This window comes from Magnolia sinica, chromosome 6 (assembly GCF_029962835.1).
Source record: "Magnolia sinica isolate HGM2019 chromosome 6, MsV1, whole genome shotgun sequence".
Lineage (NCBI taxonomy): Eukaryota > Viridiplantae > Streptophyta > Magnoliopsida > Magnoliales > Magnoliaceae > Magnolia > Magnolia sinica.
Window position 1 is genome coordinate 74,503,170 of NC_080578.1, and position 6,000 is coordinate 74,509,169.

General features: G+C 38.0%; 1 non-coding gene across 1 annotated transcript; it reads left to right on the top strand.

Annotated features, from left to right (window-relative positions):
- Positions 1-575: 575 nt before the first annotated feature.
- Positions 576-682, top strand: LOC131250409 (small nucleolar RNA R71). The gene has a single exon (XR_009173334.1). It is a non-coding gene; the product is annotated as a small nucleolar RNA R71 (small nucleolar RNA).
- Positions 683-6,000: the final 5,318 nt, after the last annotated feature.

Consider the following 6,000-nt stretch of genomic DNA (forward strand, 5'->3'; position numbering starts at 1 on the left):
TTTGAACCGGTTCTTCTTGAGGTTTCCCTTGATTTGGAATTTGATTGAAGAAACCTTGAGGGGTAGCAGTTTGTCCATTCCTACAACCGAAATTTGGATGATTTCTTCAACTAGGATTGTATGTATTAGAGGTAGGTCCATTGAAAGGTATTTAGTAATTGTTCACAGCATTAGATTCCTCATTTAGCACCTCTTGAAAGGCAGGTATTGTTGGACAATTTTCAGTTGTGTGAATATTGCAAGCACAAATACCGTAAATAGTTTCCCTAACCTTATCCTTCTTTAGTTCTATGGCCTTGAATTTCCTTTTGAGATTAATCACTTTAGCATTGATATCTACATCCTCTTTCAGAAGGTATAATATGCCCCTTTCCTTTGATTGAGTGGGCCTAGTAGTGGTACTTGATTTTGGGTATGTGTCTCATGATTATGCATTTTCAGCAAGTCTATCTAAGTAGTCCCACACATCATCGATATTTTTATTCATAAATTGCCTATTGCACATTGTCTCGACCAATTAGCGCATGAAAGATGTTTGACCATCATAGAAAAAGTGTGTAATGCACCACGTTTCAAAACTGTGTTGTGGACATGAACTGACAAGATCTTTGAACCGCTCCTAACATTGGAAGAATGTTTCATCCTCCTTTTGGGTGAAGTTCATGATTGACTTTCTAAGGGTGTTCATTTTATGATATGAAAAAAATTTCTTTGTGAACTCTCTTATCATGTCACTCCATGTGTCAATAGATCGGGGACGTAGTGAGTGCAACCACGTCTGAACTCTCTCTTTCAAAGAAAAGGGAAAGAGTTTTAGTCTAACCGTGTCCTCAGACATATTAGGAAAATATAAAGTGGTTATAATCTCGTCAAACTCTTTCAAGTGTAGATATGGACTTTCAGATTCAAGTCCATGGAATTTTGGAAGGAGTTGGATCACCCCTGACTTAATATCCATATGTCCTGTAGTTTCTGGAAAAATCATGCATGAGGGCCTGCTCACCCCTGCCAGTTGTAAATAGTCTCACAAAGTACGAGGCAGGGGTGCTTGATACACCTCATTCTCATCTTGGACTTCCTCAACTCAAGGTTGTGGTTGTCTTCCCGGTTGATTAACTGGTTGATTTGCAGCCATTGCTTCTATTAACTCCGAGGATCTCGAGTGGTGTCTACTCCTGTGATGGATAGATAACCCCTCAACCAATCCTCCTTCACTCAAAAGACGTCGAGTCTTGTCACGGACCCACTTGGGCATGAAACACTCTCAGCCCTCAATTCAAATTCTAACATAAACCTAAAAGAGAGATGAATTCTAGAAATAGAAAGAGAGAGGGAATTAGAAAGAAGTTACTAAATTAGAAGTTTCTAAATTAAGATCTTACAAAATAAAAAAAAATAAGTCAGTTTCTAAAAATGGAAATTCTACAATTAGAAAGTTTTTAAAAACAGAGTTAGTTTATATATATAAAAAAAACAATCCTAGAATTATAAAGTTTATAAACCTAAAATTAGAAAGTAGTTTCTAAAAACACAAAAAGAAAATTTCCGAACCTAGAATTAGAAAGCTAAGTTAGTTTCTAAAATAAAACAAAAAAAAAACCTAACCTAAAAATAGAAAATAAAAAAAAACCCTAATCTTAACCTAATTCTAAAACTAGCTAATCTAAAAAAAAAATGTAACCGTTAATCCCTGGCAACGACGCCAAAAACTTATTCACAACCCCAAGTGTAGGGTCGCGATGTAGTAATAATCTCGGTAAGACCAAGGTTTAATTCACAGGGACTAATCTCTTGTGTTTTCTGAATTCAACTAGAAGAAGAACTAGAAAAAGATGAAAAATTAAATCTGGAATATTTGAGAGTAATTGTGAGAGATTTAATGAAAAATTTAAGAAAGTCAAAGATGGGAAACTAGGGTTACTAAGGATCCACTTGTAGAGATCAGGGAGATCTATGCTTGATTCAAGTCACACAATTGGAATCGGAGTCTCATCCTATCCAATTAGAAGATATCTCAGTAAAATCAAATTTGAACTTCCTTTGACCTAGTTATCAATGGATGAGAGGTGTGAGAACTGGAAGTGATTCCATCCCAAAACCATGCCCCTGAGACAAGGCAAACAACAGGATTTACCAATCCCACAACCAATCATAAGAGAATTGGGAAGATTAGGTAGGATTCCATCACCCAACCATGCCCATGGGATGATGGTGAACAACAAGATTTCCTAATTTTACAATTTCTATACATGAAAAGAACATACTCAAAGCTATCGCAGATCTATTGTAATTTAAGTCACAACAAAGCATTGAAAACTAAAAGTATTCCTTATAATCAAACTAGAATTAAAGATAGTTTAACTTAAACATGAATCAAAGCAATAGAAAACATCCCATCATGCTACAAGCTTCACCTCTTAGCCCTAACTAAGAGGTTTAGCCAACCATAGACATGATTGAACTAGAATCTCTTAAGAAAAGCAAAAAAACAACTAAGGAAAGTGAAGAAAAACTCTTGGTGACGGCTTCTCCATGCCTTTGCTCCACTCCTCAAACCCTAGATGATGCCTAGGAGTGCCCTGGGGATCCGTATTTATAGTTTTAGGTCTTAAACTTTTGCACTGAGTGGAAATTTTTGGAAACCGTCTCAAACTTACACAGTCCGAGTAAGTTTTGCGTAACCCTCGACTAGTCGTGGGCTGTCCTCGACTGGTCGTGGGCCATCCTCGATCAGTCGTGGGACACCCTCGACTGGTCGAGCAGGATGAAAATTTAGTTGTTTTACTCATTGGAGTTCGAGTCAAGGAACCTCGACCGGTCGAGCGTTGTCCAGGACTGGTCATGCGTAGCTTGGACTAGTCGAGCAGAGGCCAGGACTGGTCGAGGATTATGCAATTTTACTTCAAAACTCTGATTTTCTTCATTCTTGACTTTATTTTCTTAGATCTTCAGTGTGTGCATCCTCCATTCTTGGTCTTATAAGATCCATTCTTTTCTTTGGTGATTCTTGAGCGTTAAATCCATGCTTTTAGCATCATTTTCAATCCAAGCTCTTAAATTCACCTTGCAACACAAACATGATTAAAATAGAACATTAAGCATTATCATGTGAATAAAACAAAGTAATAGATGGGGTCCAATATGCAATATTTGACCCTCAACATGATATCTATCAGAGTACCGAAATATGTTTACCCACTCTAATCGTGAGACAGTTAATTCAAATTGTCAAAGGTATTCACCACACAAGTCTTCCCTTTCCCAATATCATCTGTAAACTTTCCAAGTTTCTTGCACTGCCCGCTACTCATGATACAATATATCCGACAGTATATCTTAACAAGAAAAATTTACTCAAAATAGTCAAAACTCAGCAAGAATGGAGTAGCGGCGAAGATGCTCAAGACACTCCCATGGCCGTTGGCTGGGACTCTTGTCGCACCCCAGTACCTGCACCAAGTCCATTATCTGTCAGCACTGGGTGCCTCCTTGCTAGAATGATCTAGTTCGTCAACTTCTTGAAGGGCAGTCAAATACAGAAGCTCGCCTCCGGCAGTGCGAAAATCGACTCTCCAGGATTGAACTGTGTCTTGACACTCTTCAACATATTAAGGAGAACATCACTGAATTGCATATGAGGGTGGATCGTCCTGATGATATTTATTGTGTAGCACATTTGTTTTTGGATATTTATGCCCTTAAGGGCTCTCATTTTTTTGGGTTTTTGGATAATGGCTTAATATACCCAGCATTGGGGTAGTAATTTTGATAAAGTCTTGGTTTTATCTTTTCTGCTCATGTTAGATACTCTCTATATTGCTATCTTTTCTATCTAACATATGAGTTGCCTGCTTATGATGATATATTCCTTGCACGGATGATGCTCTTAATGCTTATTTCGTCCTAAGATTTATTTTCTTACCCTTTATTTTATCCATTCTCAAATGTTATTCGAATATTTCTTGACTAACTCTGCTAATAACTAACAAAAAGGGGGAGAAGAAACCTACCTACCAAAACAATGTGTTTCTTACAGAAATTGTTTGTTTCCCTTATTGTAGGTTTTTCTTGGTAAACACTAAGGGGAAGCAGCATGAATTTGTATTACATGTCAAGTCTGGAGTTGTAAATTTTATTTTTGATAAGTAATCTTTATTGTTTTCGTATGTCATTGGTATGGACCATGACATGGTTGTAGATTAGTTTGTTTTTGTCATGTAATTGACAAAGAGAGAGATTGTTAGTGCACTTATTTGCACTCATGTTTGTTAATTACGTGATGAGTTGTGTCTTACAGTCGGATGAGTTCTTGGCAAATGAAGATTGGTGACGCAACTAGAGCTGAAGCAGGAAAAGTTACATTGAAGATGAAGAACTGCTTCTGCGATCTTAAAACCTTGCTAATAGATGATCCCAACCCAAATAGGAAAACTCTCTCAGGTCATTTATTCTAAGCCAAATCCAAGTCCATATTGAATATCCCATAATCTTGGCTTAAGCGAGTCCTAAGTTGTTAAACTATTGGACAAAAATAGGAAAATTTGTCCACTGTCGGTAGGACGAAGGTGCCACCGAATAGCACCTTCAATACCACCGAAGATACCTTCGATGTTATCAAAGGTGCTCAAAACTATCTAGCAAGCTTATGATGTTAATTCGGTGTCATTGACTAGATAATTGGTGACACTGACTGCCACCAATAAACAATGTTCGGTGCCACTGAAAAGGCATTTTGAACAGCAACTTGAGGGATTAATTCGGTACTACCGATAGATAATTCGGTACTACCGAAGCAAGTTCGGTGGTACTGAAGGTCACTTCGGTAGCACAGTAAACTAGCCATTTTATATCCGTTGGAAGCTTTTATTTATAAAAATGGCCTGTGGAAACTTACAAAAATAGTGGAAATAGGCACCATAGATTCTCTAATGTATCCCAAGCTTATCTTAAACCATTTAGACTCTATCCATACGAGTTCATGTCCTCTTTATTGTGATCATTCACTCTTATGAGCATTCAAAGCTCCTATTTAATGAAGAATATGAACTTGTGCCTTCTCTAGAGTTAAAAGACAAAAACCAATAGAAAAATCCTTAGTTCTTTGATACTTTAGAGTGTCCATAGGTTGAATCCCTTAAGAAATCCACTCATTATCCTAGATAGGAGATTCAACCAACTCTCATAACCTTGGTCACCTTTTAGGTACATCTTATGCAAGGTTTTTTTATTGTGAAGTCGAGCCAACAGATAAATCCAAACTACGCGATCGGGGGACACTGGAAAGTTGATTCAAGCATGAAAGTGCAAAGATCAAGCATCCCAAGACGAGCTACAAGAGAGAACTCAATCCGACAAGTAAGTGTCATTTTAGGAGTTCAAAAGTTTAGTCTCTTTCCTCGTGTAGGATTGAGGCTAAGAGTTTGTTATCCATAAACTCGATTAGGTTCCTAGTGTGGGACCTTGGCCGGTGGGCCTAAAAGTGGGTGCCTTGTGTGGGACCTTGGCCAATGGACGTAAACGTTAGTTGCCTTATGTGGGACCTTGGTTGGTGGGCCTAAATGTTAGGTGCCTTGTGTGGTACCTTAGCTGGTGGGCCTAAACGGTGGGCGCCTTGTGTGGGACGTTGGCAGGTGGGCCTAAATGTGGGTTCTGGGTGTAGGACCTTTGCTCTTGCAAATATCATAAATTTATGTCCTTAGTGTAGGACTGTAAAGGTTGTTGGTGAACCTAATTTAAAACCACCAATAGTAAAATCCGGTGCACTCTGGGATTGATTGTGGATGCTGGGAGTGGAGTAGGCATATAGCCAAACCACTATAAATGCTTGTGTTTGGAATTGTCATTTGTGCATCTATTTAATTATGCTTATATATGCTTGAATGTTTAATTTAGTATATATGATTGAATGAATGCGATTCATCAATAGGAAGCACATTCCACACACAAACACAGAACACTAGGCTAGTTATTATATTTGCATATCTCTAATAGCCTATGTGA